The 23238-nt window shown below is 50.5% G+C and overlaps 1 protein-coding gene across 5 annotated transcripts in view; it reads left to right on the forward strand.

Moving 5' to 3' along the window:
- Nucleotides 1-12364: 12364 nt before the first annotated feature.
- Nucleotides 12365-23238, forward strand: part of ELF4 (E74 like ETS transcription factor 4) — a 59345-nt gene continuing 48471 nt past the window's right edge. For 3 of the 5 annotated variants that reach the window (XM_007507161.2, XM_007507164.2, XM_007507162.2), the window contains exon 1: nucleotides 13667-13882. The gene's annotated coding sequence lies outside the window, so the exon portion shown is untranslated. Of the gene's footprint in view, nucleotides 12576-13666; nucleotides 13883-23238 lie in introns of those variants that run through there. The other 2 variants (XM_056809551.1, XM_007507163.3) reach the window with 1 other exon arrangement.

The raw sequence follows: 23238 nt of genomic DNA on the forward strand, positions 1-23238 counted from the left end.
AACAGGTTGTGGTATATGATTGAGATGGAATACTATTGTGCTACAAGAAATGACAAGCAAAACAATTCCAGAAAACACTGGAAAGACTTATATGAACTGATACAAAGTGAAGTGAACAGAACCGGGAGAACACTGTATACAGTAAAGCAATATTGTATGATGATCAACTGTGAATGACTTAGCTATTATCAGCAATATAATGATCTAAGACATTTCAGAAGGATTTGTGATGAAAATGTTATAAAGAACAGATGGAGTCTGAATGTAGATCGAAGCATACTTTTTTTTAACTTTATTTTTCTTGGGGGTTTTTTGGCCTGTGTTTTCTTTCACGATATGACTAATATGGAAATATGTTTTGCATGACTGCACATGTATAATCTATATCAAACTGCTTGCCATCTCAGGGAAGGAGGAAGGAAGAGGGAAGGAGGGGAAGGAGAGAATTTGGAATTCAAAAAATTTTAAAACAAATGTTAGAAATTGTTTTATATGTAATTTAGAAATTTTTAACAAAAGAAAAATCTGGGGGCAGCTGGACGTCTCAGTGGATAGAGAGACAGGCCTGGAGATGGGAGGTCCTAGATTCAAATTTGACCTCAGATACTTCCTAGCTGGGCGACCCTGGGCAAGTCACTTTACCCCATTGCCTAGGCCTTACTGCTCTTCTGCCTTAGAATCAATATACATTATTGATTCAAAGATTGAAGGTAAAGATTTTTTTAAAATTAAAAAAATAGGAAAAATATGAGTAAAAAGAAAAGAAATTAGAATATATTCTCCTTAAGGACAGGAAATGTTTTTTGCCTTCTTTCACATCCCAAGTACTTAGCACAGTGCCTGGCACATAGTAGGCACATAGTAAATGCTTGACTGATTCTCCTCCATGAACCCCATTGTCTAACTACATCTGTCTATGTTGCTGTTCTTTACAGACACACCCATTCATCTCCCACCTCTGTGCCTTTGTATTGGCTGTCCCCCTTGCCTAGAATGCTTTCCCTCCTTATCTCTAGCTCCTGGCTTCCTTCAAGGCTCAGCTCAAATCCCTCCTTCTTCAGGAGGTGTCCTTTCCCAGTATCATTTTCAGTTAGTGCATTCCCTCAGAAATTACCTTCCATCTACACTGCATGTATCACATATGTTATAGATATATATATGTATATATATATATATAGTTATTTGCATATGGTCTCACCAGTTAGAATAGGAGCTCTATGAAGGTAGGAACCATATTTTTTTCCTGTCTTCGTATCCCCAGTGATCAGTCCTATGTGTGACCTTTGGGTGAATCCCTTCCCGAACTCTCTGGGGCTCAGTTTCCTCATCTGTAAATGAGGGGGTTGGATTAATTGGCCTCTGAGGTCGCCCTTCCAGCTCTACCTCCATCAGAGGCCTTGGCAAAGCTCCCGCCCACTCAGCCCAAGGATGGAAGATAGCACTAGGCTTAACCCTCAAGCTCCCTGAGCTGCTGGCTGAGGAAGGGCAAGGGGGAGGCTGGTCAGCCTGGAAAAGAGGAAAGAAAGGGAAGTCCAGAGGGTGCGGACCTCTTCCCCCCTTTACATCTTTATTTAAATAGGAAGAAGAAAAGGCAGGGAAGGAGTGGAATAAAGCAAGCCAATAGCCTAGGTCATCGGATCATAGGTGATGGGATCAGAGTTTAAGAGGTAGAAGTTAACCCAGAAAACATTGAATCTAGCCTCTTCATTTTACAGATGATGAAAACTGAAGCCCACCCATGTGATAGGATTTGATAGGATGACACAGCTAGTGTCTTGAGGCAGGATTCAAACCTTCCTGATTCCAAGTCTAGGGTTCCATCCATTACACTATGGTTTTCTGTCCCAAAACCCAGTCTCAGAATCTGAACCGCAGCCCTCACCCCTTAGCACCTGGGTACAGGAGCTCTAGGTATCATTGTCACCTTAGAAAAACACAGCTTTAGAGCTAGAAGGGACCTCACAGCTCATCCAATACAACTTCTTCAGTTTACACAGGAGGACACTAAGATTGAAGGAGTGAAAGAGACTTACCTAAGGGAAGCCCAGATCTTCTGCCTCCAGAACTACTCACTGTCCCACCCTCCTTCTGGTCCTCTATATCTGTGGTGTCGAACCTATGGTACACATGCCAGAGGTGGGGCACTCACCTCTCTGTCCTCTCTGTGGGCACACCCACTATTGCCCCAGCATAGAGTTCACCAGTTTATTACTAGAGAGCCAGAGGAACTGGGGATGGGCTGCTCCTCTCTCTCTCTCTCTCCACAAAGTTTAGCAGTTTGGGCACTTGGTCTCTAAAAGGTTCAGGTTCACCATCACTGGTCTAGAAGATGAACTGATTGCCTTGGGGCAAATGACTAGTTATAGGCTGAAGCTCAAATTATGTTTCTTTGCCTTCTCTTCTCCCCATCCTCCTCAATCCTCTTTTTGCCTACAAATACAGTGGTTGTCAGGCTTGCTTCCTGCCCCCCAATCCTTGTTTTCCAAGCCCCTATCCCTGAGGCCTCCCATCCTCCTCTTGCATTCATTGCCCCCGGGGAGAACAAAGGAAAGGCTACATGATCCTCTGGATCCACCAAGGCAAGTGGGAAAGGATGCTGGGCTGGGCTCATTGACTCAGAATAAAAGCCAAAGGGATGTGGAGGGTTATTACCTGCCTCCCAGGGTGGCTGTGTGGGCCGAGCTTTGGAAATCAGACAGCACTTAGAGCAATGGGCGCTTTGGCATTCTCGTGACTGCCATCTGAATTGTTGTTATTAATGATTCTCACAAGGCTGAGTGATCACTGAGCACAGCCCCCTCATTTTACAGAGAGGGAAACCTAGGTCCAGTAGTGAACTATCGACAGGAGGAAGCTCCCCCCCTAGACAAAGCAGTGCTGTTTCTCCCCTTCCCTAAATGAGGACCAAGCCTTAGAGCAGATGCCCATTGTTTGGGTAGAGGCAGAGAGCGGGTAGAAACAGCAGAGCTCCTGGCAAAGGAAGGGAAGATCTCTCCTGCTCTGTCTCCACTGCTGGAGGCTGCCTTTCATTAGGAGTCTGGTAAAAGGTGACAGAAACTCTTGGCCTGGCCTATGGACTATGGCATGGCAGAGAGAGTGGGGAGAGCCCTGGGCGTTCTGAAGGGGGACTAGCCCAAGAGACCTCTGCCCTGCCTTGCCCTACAAATCCCAATTGATGCTCCCGTTGTAAACATCTGCCCTGTTTGAACTTCCAAGATCCTTAGTTTCTCTTTCCACCTCTCTTGGGTGTGAGAAGTGACCTCCAAGGCCATGTTTCTATCCCAGGTGCTTAGCAGTACCAGGTACGCAGTAGACACTTCCTAAGGACTTGGGGATTGATTGATGCATTAGTCCTATCCCACCTGAGCCTGAAGAAGAAGCTCACTCTGTCCCCACTGCCTCCACTCCAGCCTTCATCGGGCTATGGGAAGAATTATTCCAACACAGGGATCTTGGCCCTCTTCTTGCTAAAATATCAGTGCAAGCTCCACTCCCTGGCATTCAAGGCTCTCCATAGTCTAATACCACCCTCTTTTCCCTGTCTTATTTCATATCACTTCCCTACATGAACTCTTACTCCTAGCCAACTGGGGCATTACTTCATGGCCCAGACATACCCCAAGGGTATATTTATATATTTATTTATATCATTTATATCTTTGCTCAGGCTGTTTCCTGTGCCTGGCCTGCTGGCCCTCCTCTTCCTCCCCAAATATATGTATTGTACTAAAGCACCGGTGTTTAGTAACTGTGTCTCCTAGGTTATTTCCCCCCTTGGGGAGAGGGGAGGAAGGAGAAAATCCGAATCCCAAAATGGCAGAAAACAATTGTCAAAAATGGTTTCTAGCCATAATTGGAAAAAATTCTTAAAATCCCTACTGGATCATCAAAAGCCAATTGTCCAGGAAGTCCTCCCTGATTTCCTTGGCACAGCTGACCTTTCCTCTGAGTCTTCTGTTCCTTCAGCCCTTCTGTGGAGTAACAGTGATTATTCGAGTTGTTCTGTTGGGACTCCTCTTATCAGTGGAGTGTGTTAATCTCTCAAGGCTCAGGAAACAAATCTCCGAAAGCTCTGCCAGCTGCTCTGTGCCCGCCCTGAACCTGGCACACACCAAGGGCTTTATCAGTGGGGATACATCCCGTTGCTAGATGAGAATCCTGAAAATGATAGAATGTACAGAGGAAGAATGTTTCTCTTGGTCCCACCCACACAGTGCTGGGGGAAAGGGAAGGGGGAGCTTTTTCAGCCGCTCTCAAAAAAGGCCCTGCACTCTCTTTCTCTGTGAATCTGGGCAGGGAGGGTCTCAGTTCCTACACCTCTAAAATGACAGAGCTGACCGTTAGGTGCTGCCCGAGGCATCCTCGAAGCAGCCCTTTTACAGATGAGGAAACTGAGGCTTGGGTGGAGAAGGGATCTGCCTAAGGATCTGAGCCCAGAAAGGCCTGACTGCACGCCAGACACCTGCCTTCCACTTAGATGGTCCAGCCCTCTGTCATTTTACAGATGGAGACACTGGAATCCTGGGTGAGAAGGGAGCTCGCTCAGGCCCCCCAGTTACTGGGTTCCAGCCCAGGTTGTCAGTTCCTCGGGCTAACCGTGTGGCCTTAGAGACGTCTTGCCCCCTCGGCCCCGCCCCGAACCCTGCCTCAGTTTCCTCCTGTGTAAAATGAGTGGGCTGGATGAGATGACTTCAGACCCTTCCTGCTCAAGCCTGCCGGGGCTTCCCGGAGTAGGGGGAGTGGGGACTGGAAAGCCGAGCCAGAGGGGAAGTTTCCAGGGCTGGGCCGGCCGAAGGGGGATCCTGATGAGTCAGCGGTTCCTGGCCTCGCTCTCGGGTGCCTTCGTGGCTGCCTGGGGGGAACCGGGAGCCCCTGCCCTGGGCGGCGGGAAGGGGGTGGAGGAGGGAGAGAGCTTGGGGCGGGGCTCGCGAGCCTGCCGGGGTGGCGGCTGGGGTCCAATGAGCTGGGGCCCCTGGGCTTCGCCTCCCGCCCTGCCCCTCCCTGCCCCAAGTAGTTCCCCAAGTCTTGGGAGAGTTGAGCCCGGCTCAGAGCCCTGAACGCCACCGCCAGGATTCCCAAGAGGCCTTCGCGAGCAGCCTCCGCCCCGGGATCTGCCTTGCCCAAGCTCGTTCAGTAGGTGGCGGCGCTGAGGAAATACTGGGGACGGGCGAGGGAAGCTGCTCTTGCTTGTCTGGAACCGGGGAGGTCTGGGAAGTCTGGGAGGTCTGGGAGACAGAACACCATTACCCCGAATTCAGAGTTGGCCCTTCACCCATTCCCGTGCCCAGCTCTGATTTGGAGGCCTAGGAACCCTGATTCCCACCCTGGCTGTGTGACCTTGGACCAGTCCCTTTCCCTCTTTGGGCCTCCATTCCAATATGAAATGAGAGGGTTGGATCAGGAACTCTTTAAGGGTCCTCCTTTCAGCTCAGCCTGGCCCAGAACCTGTTCCAGACCCATCCTTACCCTCAACTTCCACCCCCAAGTGCTCAGTTGCCCCCAGGCTGGTCTCATATTGGGGCTCAACCCAGTCCCCCCAGGCTGTATCCTGTGCTTCAAGCCAAGAAGGCATGTAGATCTACTTTCAGATTAGGCAAGGTGGCCCCAAAGAACTGCTCTGAATCCTGGGCATGTGCCCAAGTGGCTGTTACTAAGACCCACTTCAGAAGTGTGGCCTGGCAGCTGAGGGTGGGCAGATATGGAGGGGAACCTGATTTAGCGACTCACAAGTTCAATACCTACTGGAGCTTAGTCAGGCTAAGAGAGGTTGGCCATCTTAGGACCCTGGCACCTGTGGGTGCTCTTCAAGGATCAGAACCTAGCACAGTAGGCATCCAAATGTGTGCTAATCATAGCAGAGGAGGGCTCAAACTCAGATGGTAGCCACTGACTATTGATGATTAAATTAGAGAGGAGGGGAGTTAGCACTTTCCAGATAACAGATATTTAATGAGTATTGACTGACTGATTGATTGAAATGAAACCTGTATCTGTCACAGTACCTTGATTGGGAAGTCATTCTGGTGAGTGAGATGAGCTCTGCAGTCAGAAGATGTGGGTTCAAATCCCACCTCTCTGTGATCTTTTGGCAAGTCAGGCCATTTCTCTTGGCTTCAGTTTCCCTGTCTGTAAGAGTAAGAGAATTGAACTAGATGGGTCTCTGAGGTCCCTTTCAATTAAAGATCTGAGATCTTAGACCAGTGATGGTGAACCTATGGCATGGGTGACAAAGATGGCACACAGAGCACTCTCTGTGGACAACAAAGCCACCCCCTCCACCAGAGCTCATTACTAGAAAGGCAAAGGAACTTGGCCAGAGTTGCTCCCTTCCCCCTCTTTACACTTGCTGAGGACATTCCTCACTTCACCTACCCCTCTGCCCAACAGCCCAATGGAAGCACTTCCAACCTCCCCTGTGTGGGGTAAGGGGGTGGTACCACACATGGACTCTGTGGGGGTCTGGCAATCTGCCTTTAAAAGGTTCACCATCACCATCCTAGGCTAGGAATCATAGGTTTAAACCCAGGTTCTTCTGACTACCTGTGAGACCTTGGGCAAGATGCCTTTGAAGGTCCCTTCTCTCTCCAAAGCTGGAAGCTTGGAAGTCCCTTCACCTCAGTGGAACTTCCTTCCCTCTTCTCTAAAATAGGATGCTCAAACTAAATTATGTGTGAGGGCCCTTTCAGGTCTATCCCCTATGGCCTTCCCCTTAAGCTGGCTTTCCCTGGAATCTAGGGACCTGACACCCTTTGCCCTTTACAGACTCCTAGATTTCCACAGGGTTAAAGGAGTTCTTAGGTCAGCTAGGCCAACCCTTTTCAGGGTGGATGTCTGGCCAGCATTCTAGAACTATGGCAGAAGGAAGCAATCAACCAACCAGTAAACGTTTCCCCAGGGCCTACTCCGTACCAGGCACTATGCTAAACTCTAGGAATGCCAAGACAAGAAAATGAGGTAGTCCCTGTTTTGGAGATGGCAGATACCCATAAGAGATCATTGGGCCTACTCCTCCACCTTCAGGAAGGTGAAGAGCTCTTATTAACCTCATTTCTGGTACAGCTAATACCAATAAGAATGTAAGCTCCAGGAGGACAGGAACTGTTTTTCCTAGTATAATGTCTGGCACCTAATTAACATTTGTGCGATTGGATTGAACTGAATTTTTAAAAAGGGGACAATGGGCATAGAAGAGAAATGTCAACTCTGCAGGCTACTTAAAGCTACCCCCAACTCTCCCAAGGCCAGCCTCAACCAGATTACAGTGTAATTGGGAAACATTTACTGAAATAAATAAAAATACAATAAAACATAGATAATGTTAATTTGTGGTTTTCTAAATCAAATATGCGGTCTACAAGACCTATTTCTCTTCTTGTCTGATACCAGTGGGATGGAGGCTAGAGAGGTAACCTGAGAGATCTCAGTTCATGTTCTACCCTAGGCTGGAGGAGCCTGGGAAATCAATCAATTAATCAAAACTAACCATTGCACTTACTCTGCACCAGACATTTATTAAACACCTGGTATGCGCCAGGCACCATGCTTAGGGCCAGGGATCTAAAAAGAGGTAAGAGACAGCCCCTGCCCTTAAAGAGCTGCTTACAATCTAGTGTACAGTAGAGAAAGCACGCTATACATGGCATAAATAGGAAATCATTTCTAGAGAGAGGACACTGGGATTAAGAGGGGCTGGGAAGGCTTCCTGTAGAAGGCGGGATTTTAGCCAGGACTTAAAGGAAACCAGGGAGGTCAGTAGTGGGAGTTGGGGAGGGAAGAATTTGGGACAGACAGAGAAAAGGACTCGAGTTAAGAAATGGAGCATCTTGTTCATGGAACAGCCAGGATGCCAGTGGCACTGGACAGAAGAGTATCTGGTGGTGGCAGAGGGAAGGGTAGGAGGGGCGAGGTTATGAAGGACTTTGAACGTCAAATAGCGCATTTTGTATTTGTTCCTGGAGGTGATAGGGAGCTTCTGGTATTTATTGAGTGTGAGTGTGAGTATGAGTGTGAGTGTGAGTGTGTGTGTGGTGACATGATCAGATCTGTGCTTCACAAAAATCACTTTGGTGGGTGAATGGAGAATGGATTGGAGTAGGGAGAGACTTGAGGTAGGCAGAGCCACCAGAAGGCCATCGCCATGGTCCAGGAGTGGGACAACAAGGACCTGTACCAGAGGGGCGGCATATTCCAGAATAGTTGTTCAGATAAAATCAGCAGGCCTTGGCAAGAGCTTGGATATGGGAAATGAGAGAGTGAGGAGTCCAGGACAAGTCCTAGGTAGAGTGCCTGAGGGAAAGGCAGGGTGCTGTTGCCCTTGTCAGGAATGGGGAAAGTGGTAGAGGAGGGAGTTTAGGGGGAAAGGTTCGGTTTTGGACATCATGTGTTTAAGGCTGCTGCTTGGACATCCAGTTTAAGGTGTCTGAAAGGCAGTTGGACATTCGAGATCGGGGGCAGCAGAGATTGGAGAATTGTCAGGATAGGGATGCTCAGTAAATCCCTGGGAGGTAATGAGATCACACTAGCAAAGAAGTATGGAGGGAGAAGAGAAGAGGGCCCAGGGGAGAATCATGAGGGACCCACCTATGGTTAGAGGACACAATCCTGAGGAGGCTCTGTCCAACAATGGAGAGAAAGAAGCAGTGCTCTGAGGGGTAGAAGATGAACCAGGAAAGAGTGGCATCCCCAAAAGCTAGAGAAGAGAGTGTCGAGGAGAGTGATGGGCAGTGGTAAAGACTACAGCCAGATCTAGGACAATGAGGCCTGAGATATTAGAGCCTTTGGATTTAGCCAAATAAGAGAACAGCAGTCACTGTGCAGAGAGCAGTTTCAGGACATTCGAGTCAGGAGCCAGATTGCAAGGAGAGAAGGGGAGGCACTGGTTCTAGATAGAGGATTTTATTTTATTTTGTGGTTTTGATTTTTGTTTTATTTTTTGGAAATTGTTATTTAATTAGTTAATTTAGAATATTTTTCCATGGTTACAAGATTCATGTTCTTTCCCTCCCATCCCCCTACCCCCTCCCAGATCCACATGCAATTCCACTGGGTTTTACATGTGTCATTGCTCAAGACCTATTTCCATATTATGATGTTTGCACTAGGGTGATCGTTTAGAGTCTACATCCACAATCACATCCCCTTCTACCCATGTGATCAAGCAGTTGTTTTTCTTCTGGGTTTCTACTCCCACAGTTCTTTCTCTGGATGTTGATTGTGTTCTTTTACATAAATCCCTAAGAATTGTCCTGGATCATTGCATTGCTGCTAGCAGAGAAGTCTGTTACATTCAATTGTACCACAATGTATCAGTCTCTGTACAATGTTCTCCTGGTTCTGCTCCTTTCTCTCTGCATCAGTTCCTGGAGGTCATTCCAATTCACATGGAATTACTCCAGTTTATTATTCCTTTGAGCACAATAGTATTCCATCACCAACATATACCACAATTTGTTCAGCCATTCCCCAATTGACAGGCAGCCCCTCATTTTCCAATTTTTGGCCACCACAAAGAGCGCAGCTATGAATATTCTTGTACAAGTCTTTTTCCTTATTATCTCTTTGAGGTACAAACCCAGCAGTGCTATGGCTGGCTCAAAGGGCAGACAGTCTTTGGGCATAGTTCCAAATTGCCCTCCAGAATGGTTGGATCAATTCATAACTCCACCAGCAATGAATTAATGTCCCCACTTTGCCACATCCCCTCCAGCATTCATTACTTCCCTTTGCTGTCATGTTAGCCAATCTGCTAGATGTGAGGGGATACCTCAGAGTTGTTTTGATTTGCATTTCTCTGATTATAAGATATTTATAACACTTTTTCATGTAGATAGAGGACTTTAGCTACAAATAGTAGAAGAGATCTAGAACATAGCAGTGATGGAAAATCAAGGGGATACTGGCTTCCATTGGAAAGATTTTCCTCATGGGGAGGGGGTTCCTTAGTTCGTAGTAATAATAACAACACCGCAACTACCATTTGTATAGTTTACTAGGTTTATAGAGCACATTCCTTATGGAAGACCCTGGAAGGTAGGCAGTGTTGTACCCATTTTCCAGATGAGGGAAGTGAGGCACAGATAGGTTAAGGGACTCGCCTATATTTGCACAGCTAGTGTATTGGAAGCAGCTGAGGTATGGTCTTGGGGTGATGCCTTAACTCAGCTGGTATGAAGGAAGAGTAATCAAAGAAATGGACCTGTACTTTTGGATTAGCTGTTAGGGAGTTATGATGTCCTAACTCACTCCAGGCTTCTGGAGACACCCTGCCTCGGCCCAAAGTAGCCATCGCCAAACGAAGGTGGGGATCACAGGTTGGCTTGTCATTTGGGCGGGTTGTCCATGGGAGACATGGGAGTCTTGAGCCACTGCCAGGTTTCTGTCATCTACTAGTCACTATATCAGTTTCAGTTTCATCCCTGGCTGCCCCTCTCTTCTCTTGCTTTAACTTCCCTTTGTCCTTCTCTTCCCTTTCCCTGTCACTCCCTTAGCCCAGCCTTCCTCTCCCTCCCTCCCATCCACCACTTCCCCTTGATTTTCAGCTTCCCCAAGCCAGAAGATGTGGGCTCAATTCAGCAGCAAAGGTCGGACAGACAGACAGACAAGCAAGCAGGCCCCCTCTAGGAGCCACGCAGATTCCGTTTCGTTGGATTTTTTTGTTCTTTTTGGTTTTTACATTGTAGTCATTTCAGGATATATACTCCCCCGCCCCACCAGCACTGATTAAATGGAACATCCCCTTGTAACAAATGAAAAACAATTCCACCAAAGAACTGGACCAGGCAATCCATTCTATGGTAGCATCTGCAGCATTGGCTACCTGTTGGCTCCCACCTCTCTATAGAAAGGAAGGAGGCCCGCCACCTGCACACAGATTCCCAGATGCACATTTTCAGGTCATAGATTTGCACCTGGTACTTCCCTCCCCACCAACTCCCAGACACACGCATGCACTTGTTCCAATTCCCACTGATGCAGAAGGTGGGATTATATAATACCGAATTGACATTACTTAACATAGATTCTCTTCTTTGAGTCTCTGAACCACCCTGTGAGTCTCAGCCTGGGGTCCATTTGCTAGGAAGGAGATTTGAGTCTGGTTCTCCCCTGCCCACAGATCAAGCACTCATTCCACTACACCAGTGCTGGATCTTGAGTCAGTCAGTGTTTGGGTTCAACTACCAACACCATCCATGTGACCTTGAATAAGTCATTTGACAAAGGAAATAGAGCCTTTTTCTCACTGTTACCCAGTGAATAGGGGCAGCTACTTTTCTAAAATGAAGCCTGTCTTAGGAACCTCTGTGATAGGAATTTACTGAGTGATGCCTTCCCTCCAAAATCAATAAAGCTCCTGTCTAGCTTGCCATTATTTCACCATTTAGATTTCACCATTAGATACTCATTTTTTGACTCAAGACTTTGGTACTTATTAAAATACAAAATCTCCCTTGCCCTTAGAAAAGTAATGGGTGAAGACTTCTCAGACAAGTGCATGTCAATCTTAATGAGTTTCAGATCCTCTCCTGAGATCGGGCTTTGATGCAGAAAAGAAAGGGAAAGAGAAAACAAAGGCAATGGTAGATGTTGGAAGGTGGAGAAAAAACAACTGGGGGCCCAAAGTTAATTCGATTTGTCAGACATTAACTAGGTGGCCAGCCCTCAGACCTCCCAAATCACTTTCTTTAGCCCCTTCTGTACTGTCTTTGTCTGTATTATTGTGTGATACAGTGAGTGGTCTGTGTTGGTGCCACTTCTAATCGACACTGTGAGCTTCCTAAGGGCAAGATCTTCTTCAGGGCTGAAGCCACTAGGAACCAAGCCAAAGAATCAGTGGACAATCATTTATCAAGAAACACTCTCATGGTGCTAGGCACTGGGGATACCAAGAAAAATGACGAAGCAGTTCCTGCCCTTGCAAGGCTTACATTCTACCAGGGAAGACTACAAGAGCACATATAAGTCTATGCAGTATATATACAAAATAAATGACTACAAGGTAGTTAGGAGGAAGGTACTAGTAGCTGGGGCTGCAGGGGGTCAGGGGGAGGGTCAGCCCAGGCTTCATGTAGAAGTTGTCCCTTGAGCTGAGTCTGGAAGGAAACCTGGATGAAGAGAGGAGGGAATACACTCAAGGCATAGGGGACACAGCCAGGGCAAAGCCCTGGAGATGGGAAATGGAGGGCTGTGTGTGGTAAACATTGAGGCTTTTTTTTTTCTATTTTATGTAAGCATGCCAGAGATGCCAAAATGAAACCATCTCAGAGCTTAAAATCTGGTAAGAGGGGAGGACACATCCGCAACAGGCAGGATGTAGGAGAGTGATAACAATAGCTAACGTTTCTATTGTGGATACATATACTCTATCTGTCTGTCATTTGAGAGTGTGAAGTGAGCAAAGATAACAGCCCGGGAAAAAGACGAGGAGCAACTGGAAGAGAGATCTCTTGCCCTTCTGGGGAAATGTAGAGGAGGCTTCCTGGAGGAGGTGGCATCTGAGCTGGGCCTTGAAGGCAGAGAAGGCTTTCCCCAGGCAGAAGGGGTCTGGTTCCAGGTATAGAGACTGCCTGTGCACAGAGGTAGGTGATGGAATGTTGAGTTGGGGAACCACTGGACCAGTATGGCTGGAACACAGAGGGCATCGAAGGGGAGTTGGTGGTGGGAGCCAGAGTCAATCTTAAGGGAGGAGAGAAAAAGGAAGAGCTAAAGCTCTCATTTCTCCTGAGGGGACTCTGCTTGTTGGGGGTTTTCTGAGTCCAGAGCTGCTCTTCTCCCGCAGGGAGAAGGAAGGTCTGGGCTGGAGGTGGAGGAAGGGGAGTCCCTTCATGATGAGCCCTGGGCATTCAGCCTGGATGGGGACCACGAATGTAGATCACGTCAAAGCTGAGAGAGCCATTTAATCAGAGCTCCTTGTTTTACAGAATGGTAAATTGAGGCTCAGAGAGGACAAGGAACCTGCCCCTGGGCCCCCAGCTAGTGAAAGGCAGAAGCTGGGTATCTCATGTGTACATGACTTAGATAAGACCCAAGTAGCCTGGGAACCCCAGCCCCTAGCCTCTTCTCTACTCTGTCAGGCCAAGGCCATCGGAGAGAGAATCGGAGGCAGGGAGGCCCAGCCTGGCCTCTTCCAGGGCCGGAGGAACTCTGGGCTTCCTTCCTGCTCCCAGCCAGTGCTCTCTCGTACGTAGCCAGCTCCTCCCCCCGGGCCACTCGGTGCTCTCCCGGTCTCTCTGCTGTGACCCCCGCCCCTGTTTTCTCCCAACTCTCTCTCTGGGTCCCACGGGCGAGCCGGGGCTAACTCCTGCCTTCTTCCGCGGCTCCAGGGGCCGGGCTCTGTCCTCGATCTCTTTCCCCTTTCTGTCTGTCCAGGTCTCCCCCCCGCCCGGCCCTACGGGCTCCTGGGGGTCTTCTCCCTCTCTCGGCTCCGGGTCTCTACCTCCCTCTCCTAGGCATGCATGCATGCCTGCATCTCTGCGCCTCGGGCTCGGGCTCTTCCTCTCCGTCTCCGGGTCTCAGCGGGTTTCCCCTCCTCCTCCTTCGTTTTCCCGGGCGGGGCGCCCCCGGCTCACCTGATATTTGCATACTGCCCTCGGAGTAGCCAGTGGCGGCTGGGCTGCGCCTCACCCTGGCCCGCCCGCCCGCCCGCCGGGGCCAGGAGGTGAGTCAGAGGGGGAGGAGGCAGAGGCTGCTCACCAGTGAGTTGTAGTTCTCCTTTTGGGCTGTCCCCAGTTTTCTTTGCTGTTCTCCTTTCCCGACTGAGCCTCCCGGGGGTGGGGGGAGGGGGTGAGGCCAGCCTTCCCCTGCAGCCCCCACGCCCAAGCCTCCCACCGCGCAGCACGGCTCGGACCGGACCATGGTCCTGCAGCAGGAGCCCCAGCTGCCAGAGGTACGTCCTGGGCCGCCCCGGGAGGGGAGCGGAGGGACGGAGGAGGGGGCAGAGGGAGCGGGGAGAGCTCCTGGGCTGGGGGGAGAGGGAGAGAACAGCCGGACCGCCGGGACTGGAAAATGGGCACCGGCCCGGAGGTGGGCATCTGTGGTGGGCATGCCTGTGGGCACCCCGCCCGACCCGTCCCGTCCCGTCCCTGCCCTGCCCTGCCGCTCCCCAGCCCGCCGCCGCCGCCGCCGCCGCCGCCACGAGAGCTGGGTTTTCAGGACAGAAGTCAAGGCACCTCACCTGCTTTGGGGGGACAGTAGGGCGTTTAAACTCCAGCCAAACCCCTCCTTCCCCGCCTGGAACCCCGGGACCCTGCTAGAGAGCTGGAAGGGAGCTCAGGGATCATCAAGGCCAAGTCCCTTGTTTTACAGACGGGGAAACTGAGGCGCGGGGCACCGTAGGGGACTCAATTAAAGTCCCCAGAATCGCGATTCGGGCTGCAGCCCCGGTGGCACACTGCCGCATCGGCTCCGGACCCCAGCCAAAACAGGCACCCCCCCCCACCCACCCAGGGACCGTGGGCGTCTGACCATGGAAGGAAGAGCTGGCCCCTCCCCAGTGCCAATACCGGAGATGGAGGGGTCCCCCAACCCCAGGCTGCCGACCCGCGTAGAGTGGCTAACCGACCGAGCTCGGGGGAGGGGGTGGAAGCAGGCCCGAAGCGGAGGGGGATAGCGGGCCGAACTTTGGGGGAGCCAACCCGAGTGGGGGGGTTGGGCTAGTGGGCCTGAACTTGGCCCGGGGAAGGCGGGGGCCTTTGCTAACAGAAATTGGAGGGTTCCTTCATAGACTTCTCTGGAACTATTTGAGCGTCATTTCTCCAGGACTTTGTTTCCACAAAAGCCCTTCCCAGCGCGTTGCTCTCCAGAAGAGACTTAAGCGCTCCTCTCAGTCATTTCCCCCGTTTTACAAGGACTGAAACTGAGGTTCCTTGATGGGATAGGAGCTATTCGCACTGGTAGTCGGCACCGCTTTTCTGGCCCTCAGCCCATGGGCGCCTGGCCTCTTCCTCACTTGCGGCGGCCGACGGGGAAGCCACCTCCAGAGTCCTCCCCATATCCCCCACTTGCTACTACGCCCCCTAGGTGCCGCCCTCCCGCCATCCCGCCGAGGCCCTCATCCCTTCGCTCAAGACAGGCCTGGCTCATCCTGCAGCTTCTCCTGGTTAATGTTTGACAGTTCGCTGAGGCTAATCATTTTAATTAGCTCTTAAAGTGGGGAGGAACAGTTAACCTTGGACTCCTTGATTCCAGGCTGTGAGGGCCTCAGAAGGGGGGGGGGGGGGGACGGCGGCCATAGAGGCATGCCTGAGACCAGGCCAGACCGGCCAGTGGGAGGCGCTCCTTCCAGCTCCCATTCCTCTTGTCCCGCGCCTCAGGCACGGGGGGGGGGGGGGGGGGGGAGGGGGGGGTGCGGAATCAGCATCTAGGGAGGCCCAGGGAGGAGCTGAGAGGGGCCACCAGGGCCTTGCCCTGAGGAAACGCTGGGTTTGGGGCGGAGGAGCACAGAGACCTGGATGGGAAGTGGTGAGGCACCTGGGTCTTCCATGATGGCCTGAGCTCTCGCAGACTCTGTGACTGCCCTTGGGGAATCTCCAGCCTTGGGGAGTGCAGAAGCTCTGGCCTCAGGACCCTCTCCAGGCGGGTTGGGGTCCTGCCCTCAGGAATCTGTGGCTTTGGGTGGGCCCAAGAACATCCCCTGCCCCACGGCTCCATCTCCAAGTGCATGTGAACTCTGGACAAAGTCAGGCCATAAATCCCCAAGTGCCCCTCTGGCCAAAGTGTCCTGGCCATTGGGAGGACTTCCAGGCCTCCCTCGGGGGCTGGGGACTGGGTTCCTGGGCAGAGGAAGGGGGAGACTTCTACTGGGTTCAGGCTGCAGCTTCTAGGCCGCCCTGACCTGCTGGGAGCTGAAGGAGTGGCTTGTTTGCAGCTATGTCTGGCATTCCCCCCATGAAGGCCCTGTGTTTGCTCGGCTGCTCTAGCAATTAGCATCCACCCCTGAGCAGGCAGGGGCCCAGCCCTGGGCCTCTCACCCCGGCCGCTGGCTGCTGCTGCGGTTTGAGCCCTGGGCCTCTCACCCCAGCTGACTGAGTTGCCTGCTGGGACAAGGAACAAGGTCTGTCTCAAGCCATGAAGGATCCCTGGAGAACAAGCAGGCTGACCTCATGATTTTATAGATGGAGAAACTGAGGCCTGGAGAGGGTTCCAGCTGAATCTCCTGAGCTGAGAGCAAGGATAAAGTTTTTAGGCCTTCCCTCCCCCTACCATCCCTCTCGTTGGGGCTCCCCATCCCCCCAAAAGCGCAAGGTACAGTGCAAACCCTTCCCCACCACTGAGACAAATCTGAGTCATGTCAGAGTGGCCTGCCCCCCCCAACACACACACCCTCCAGAATGGATAGAGAGGACCCCCTGACACCCATCCTGAGCTCCCCCAGACAGACAATGAGTGGACAGAGCCAGGAAACCCGCCCCCTGCTCCCTGGTTGTCTCGGGACCCGTTTGGAATGATTAGTTTGGGGTTTTCATTTTGTGGCCCCCTCCGCCACCCTGAGTGCCCCCCATCCCTTTGCCACCAGGAGGCAGGCATGTCCCAGCTCTCAGAGCAGGCCAGTTAGAATGTTGGAGGGCTCCGGGCCCAAAAGAGAAGCCTCTTATGCTTGCAAAGATGAAGCCAGGAGGAGGGGAAAGAAATCACAAGGTGCCTGGACGGGAACAGGGTGGGGGTGGGGCAGACTTAAGGACCAATTAAAACCAAGACCGCTCCTACTTTACTGAATGGGTGCTAACATCCATGGGTCTCCTTGCTCCCAAGAGGCAATCTGGGCTAAGCACAGAAGCCCTCTCAAAAAACCTTGATAAATCCATGGAGGCCAGAATGAACTTTCCAGGAGGATGAGGATAAGCCGGCCCTCCCTCTGGGAGTGCCCCAATCAGAGCTAAGGCCAGAATCCTGGGAGAGGGTTCATGCTTCTCTTGCCTTTCTCTAGGCAGTGGACCTGGGTTCAAATCCAGCCTTGTAATGTGCCCTAGAGCAAGTCTCTGGGCCTCAGTTTCCTCTGCCATAATTTTAGGGATTGGGATTAGCTGCCTTCTAAAGTCATTTTCCCCCTATAATCCATGATGTGAGGGTCTGGAGGATACAGAAAAGGAAAGTCATTGAGGAGAGTATGGTGTGATGGGCTTGGAGGTAAAGGATTCCCATTGGAACCCTGGATTTGCTCCTCACCAGTTGGGAGACCTTGGGCAAGCTCCTTGGGCCTCAGTTTCTTCCTCTATAAAGTGAAGGAGTGGGATTAGAGGACCTTTGAGGTCCCTTCCAGCTCCAGAGCTGTAATCCTCTATGCATCCTTGGACAAATCACAATCTCCTTGGGCCTCAGTTGCTTTCTCTGAAATACAAAGAGGTTAGACTAGATCATCTCTGAGGTCCCTTCCAGCTTTGTCATTCTCTAAACTGAAGTCCCTTCCCTTCTCTGGGCCTCAGTTTCCCCCTTTGTAACTAGATGGAGGTTGGGCTAAGTGACTGCTAATGGCCTTGCCAGCTCTCTATCCTATGGTTGCCCAGCTCAGGGAGCTTATGGGGCTTAGCACATGTGTCTACAGGCAGGGAGCTAGTTAAAAGCTGAGGCTGCCCCTTGGGTTTCTTTTGTAGCACCCTTCTGTGGGAGCTACACACAGGGCAGCTAGGCGGTACACTGGATAGAGTGCCAGACCTGGAGTCCAGAAGACTCATCTTCCTCAGTTTAAATCTGACTTCAGACACTTATTAACTGTATGACCTTGAACAAGTCACTTTACCGTGTTGGCCTCAGTTTCCTCATCTATCAAATGAGTTGGAGAAATGACAAACCACTGTAGTGTCTCTGCCAAGGAAACCCCAAATGGGGTCACAAAGATTCGGACACAACTGAAAAACGAATGAAGAACTTAACTGTGGAGTAGGCGTTCTAGGTTGGCTGCTTCATGTGCATGCACTGTTCTGGCTTTAGTCCAGATCATCGTCATCTTCCCTCCCTCCACTCCCATAGATGAGGGAATGGGGAACCCAGGGTGGCCTCACCCACTGAGGACCTTTTCGGAGAATGTTAAAGGTTCTGCACACCTTTGTCCTGAACTTTCCTCTGCTGGGCCTTTTGAGGGGGGTTTCTGAGAACAGATGCCAGATCCTAAGAGGACTCCCAGCTGGCATCCTCCGGTGACTGAGGTCTGAAATAGGCCGCTCCCTCCAGGACACCAAGAAAGGCTACTCCCACCCAAGTAAGACCCAGGGAGAAGGGCTTGCTGGAGGGCACGTAAATAATAACTGACAGGGTGGGGATTCGAACCCCAAATCCAGTGCTTCTTCCCCTAATCCAAGAGACATCTGGAGCCCTTAACATTCTCCTTTGTCCTCCACAGTCATTGCTAAGTCTCTTATCCATTAGCATATTACACTGGAAAAGCCTTCTAGCACAAAGAGCACATATGAAATGGGAGGCTTTCCATCTTGTTTCCTAAATTTCCTCGCTGTGTGGCCCTGGGCAGAGTCCCTTCCCCTCCATGAGCCTCAGTTTCCTGACCTGTAAAATGGAAATTGTACCCCATTCGTGAGGTCATCGGGAAGAAGGTGCTTTGTAAACCATAAAGTACTTGGGCAATGAGAGCTGTTGCCATCTCCTGTGTCTTTGGAGGGGGATGGAGACAGGAGCTGAGTGGAAGGAATAGTGAATAGCCTCTTCCTCGTGCATCATTTGTGCTAAGGCATCCATCTTCATCCCCTCATCCTCGCCTCTGTTGTCGCTCTCACCACTGTCATTAGGTCATTATTAAACAGGCCACAGCCTCCTCGGGCATGCATTATTTTCTTGATCATTTACTCCTGGGCACCATTTAACAAGGCTAGGAGGCAACTGGCACTTCACCCACACCTTGTTCCGCCCATCTCTGGGCTAGTCCTCGCTCCCCGGTGGAGGAGAAATCACTGGTTTGGGAGTTAGAAGAACCAAACTACAATCCAGAGGCCTCCCCCTCCCAGGTTTAACTTCTCTCCTCTGTGAAATGGAGAGCTTTAAGCCCAATGATCTACAAGATCCTGGGCAGCTTTGGCATTCTTTGCCCACAGTGGCCGTGAAAGAGGCTAATGCTAGGCTTGATCCAATGAATAGAGCATTGTGGACTTGGGAATCGCAAAGGCCCGAGTTCAAATCCAGTCTCAGATACTTACTAGCTGTGTAATCCTGGACAAGTTACTTAACCTTTGTTTGCCTCAGTTTCCTCATCTGTAAGATGGGGATAACAATAAATAGTACCTACCTTCCAGGGTGGTTGAGGGGATCAAATGAAATAACAAACGTAAAGTTCTTTGCTGGGGGGCAGCTAGGTGGTTCAGTGGATAGAGAGGACAGGAGGCTGGACAACTAATCCCCTGAATTCATGACCTGAAACATCTGCCCAGGGTCCTGGAGGAGAACCCACCCTTTTCCCAGAATGCCCTTGACCACTTCCCAGGGGCCTGGCCTCCTGAGCAAAGGCTGCCCAGCTGGCCTGGAGGAGTCTGTCCAGAGAGTGACCCTATCTAATTAGGTGCCAACATGCACAGGGTCCTACTCTTTCAAGGAAAGCAGGACAGGCCTGGCCCCCACCCTGGGGGGGGGGTCTGAAATCAGTGGCAGAAGCCGCAGCAAGGCAAGGGCAAGACATATACTCGGCTCCATGGCAGGTCAAGAGCTAACATGCCAGATGGCCCTGGGAGGAAAACAATATTTACATCACGTATGGAGCTTAGTATTTGTGGTTTGGATGATGGTAAGGGTCAGAAGGGAGGGGGACTGGAGAAAGGCCACTCCATCACCCGATTGTTTTCACTGGAGAAGGCTTCCTGGAGTGGGTGGGTGGGTGGGTGGCCCCAATGGAAGAGGAGACAGAGTCTTTGTGGCCAGGCTGTGGGGACATTCCAGGTCGGAGTTGATAAAGTCTACACAAAGCTTATAGAATTCATTTAACAACCATTTATCAAGTGCCTACTATGTGCAGAACTCTGGGCTGGGCCCCAGTGCAGATGCCGCTTAGATAAACTGAGGGCCTGACCAAATGGAGCTCAAAGTCTGTTGGGGGGTGGAGTGGGGTGGTAATAGCGCTATTTCAGTGAATCTGTCATCTTACTGCTGTGGATGTCTTCTCCAAAAATCCATCCGTGTCTTCTTATCTCCTGTAATTCTCGTCCAAGTTCTTGAGAAACCCACCATAGGAGAACTCTCCAAGCTGTGGGTCTTCTTCCCGGGCACTCACTCATCTGGATAGTGATGGCTTTGGCACTGACTCTTGGGAGAAAGTAACGGCTGGTTAATTTTTGGCCACTCATCCTCGTGATGAGTTTCCCCATCATCGTCCTTTGGGTGACCTGGTATTGCGGCTCTCCATGGGGCCGTGGTGCCCCATGCTCCATGGCTGTAGGGCACCACTGGCAGAATTTTGGTGTCCGAGAAATGGACTCTTGAGGCAGGAAGCAGCATAGGGTCGCCGATGATGCTAGGCGACCAAATCCACTGGATCACAGGACAAGTCTATGAGGAAGGTGCAAACCTAGAGCTCTTCCAAGTTCACAACCTTCCAGGATCTTGGATCCTTTCCTCTACCTACATCACCTCTTCTATCTAATCAATCACTGAGTCTTATCAATTGCACATTTGCATTGCCTTTTTCATCCATCCCTTTTTCTCTATTCCCACTTCCCCACCCACCCAGTAGAGGCTTCTCATTACTAACCATCTGGACTACTGCAACCCCCCTTCCTGCTTCTATTCTCTCCACCATCCAATTCCCAGAGTATCTTTTATTGGATATCAACCTGGTTATGTAATGCTTTTGCTCAAAAATCACCAGTGGCTCCCTATTGCCTTCCTAGTAAAAGTTCACATTTCTCTGCCTGGCATTCAAGGCTCTCAGTAATCTAGTGCCACAACTCATTCCAGTGTTCTCTCCTGTTAAACTCCTCCACCCACTCCGCTTCAGCCAAAAGGATCTATTTTCTTCCTGCCAAACACACCCTGTACTTTCCCATCTCTGTACGTTTGCTCTGGCTATTCAGTATTCCTCGAACGCCTTCTCTCCCACTCTTTGTCTGGTAAACTCCTCTCTATTCTTTTGAACCCAACCCCAATGGCACCTTCTATCTAAAGCGTCTGCTACTTTCTCTGTGTGTGGTTTGGGGCAAAGGCACCTTAATCTCTATGGGCCTCAGTTTCCTTATCTCTAAAATGAGAGGGTTGGCTAGGACACTCTCTAAGATCCTTTCCAGCTCTCTGACCCTTTTCTTATTTCCATCTGTTGGTAATGAATGACTTTCCCCTTCACGGAGGTCCCTCCCCCTCATCACTGGCCTGGAAGGGACCTCAGGGACCTCCATTTTCCAGAGGAAGTGCCTGAGGCCCAGAGAACATATGACTTGCCTAATGTCACAAAGCTAGTGAACGGGAGAGGTAAAATCTGAACCCAGGTCTTCTGATTCCAGGGCCTGCAGCCTTTCCACTGTATCATGATGCCTGTTGTGGGTAGGATCCATTTCTGTGTGTTCAGATCTTCTGCTTCCACTGTGCTGTGAGCTCCATGAGGGCAAGGACTATATCTTGTCTAAACACGTCTCTCCCCTAATAAGTAGAGATAGACAAGGGACCGACAAATTGATAGATGAACAAAGAAATAAACCAACAAATATGGCCTCAATGGTGGGTGGACATTCCGAGAGGCTGTTCTTGGAAGCAACGGGAAGGACATGCTCTCCCAGCCCCCCAGCTTGGGCTCCCAGTTTCTCCAGCCTCAGATTCTTCCTATTGAGGCTCTAGCTCCCAGGGGCGCCCAGGTATGAAGCCTCCCCGAATTTCTTCAGCCCTCTGGGGAAGTGGCTTCTGTTATTTAGCCCAGATTGCTTCTTGCAGGTCGGGCATTCCCTAGACCTATTATTCCCCCACTGTATCTAGTAACTAGCTTGCCCTCTCCTGCTGCTTGACGATGTTCTAGCTGTTAAGGCTTCACCTTTGCAGGCCAGAGAGGCTTCTCTTCTTTTGGGACTGTGTTCATCGGAACCCACACCCCACCCTCTCCCCTGGAGCATTTGATTTGGCCTTCGCAGAGAACTGTGGAATGCCAGACCTGGAAAAGACCTTCGAATCTAGGCCAGCCCCTTCATGTTACAGATGGGGAACTTGGCCCAGAAAGTGAGGGAACGAAAGCTCCCCAAGAGCCCGGCCCAGCCCTTTTTGGTACTCACAACCTCTCTTAGGTGCTTTGTGAATGCTTGTCCATTGACTGATGGAAGGGCCCAAGGGCCCAGCCCCTTGGTGCACTAGCAATAGCTGATCCCTATTTAGCCCTTTTAGAGTTTGGAAGACATGTTACATACACTATCACGCTATCTCCACCGAGCTCTGCAGGTGCTACCAATCTTTCCATCCCCATTTTATAGTTGAAACAGACTCAGTGACATGCCCAGGGTCACATGGTCGGGATGACCAAAGACTGGGGAGGGACATGCTTTGGGGGAGATGTCCAGCCTGCTTTGTGATGTCACTCAAGAGACATTCCTTGGATCACTGAGCAGGCCAGGCTAAAGCCTTGTGGCCAGAGAGGAAGACCTGTCTCAATGAGGAGAACCATGGGTGATCCCTCTAGGCATCGGGGCCCTGGTCACCGTTAGTTTTGCCAGAGAAATTCTCTGGTCAGAATAAATCATGGAAGCAGGAACTGGACTTGGAGATTTCATTGATGTAGGGAGAATTAGATGAGAAAACTCCTCTCAGTAATACAAGTCTATACTTTCTCTGCAATTGATAGTCTTAGAGCAGTTAAATGGGAGCACTGAGAAGCTAAGTTACTTCCTGGAGTCACAGAACCAGTACTTATTAGAGGTAGGATTTGATCCCATATCTTCCTGGCTGAGAGCACCGCTATCCAATATGCCATACTATCAGATTAGTTCATAAGATCATAGATTTTGAGCTGGAAGGGATGGATCTTAAAGGCCATTGAGTCTAACACCCTCTTTTCTTTTCTGTGAAGAAGGGAACTGAGTTACTTAGAAGTTAAGTGACTTACCCAGGGTCACACAGTTAGTATGTGTCTGAGGTGAGACTTGGACCGAGGTGCTCCTGGCTCCAGGTCTGGTGCCCTATTCACTTGCACCATCTTGCCTCTCAAAGAATGGCAGAGCTAGAAGGGACTTTCAAGATCATATGTATTCCAAACCACTTTTTAACGGTATGGGAAACAGGCCCAGAGAGGGGAAGTGACTTGATCCTAGGTCACATAGCCATTAAGTAGCAGAGTCCAGT

The sequence above is a fragment of the Monodelphis domestica genome, chromosome X (genome assembly GCF_027887165.1).
Source record: "Monodelphis domestica isolate mMonDom1 chromosome X, mMonDom1.pri, whole genome shotgun sequence".
Lineage (NCBI taxonomy): Eukaryota > Metazoa > Chordata > Mammalia > Didelphimorphia > Didelphidae > Monodelphis > Monodelphis domestica.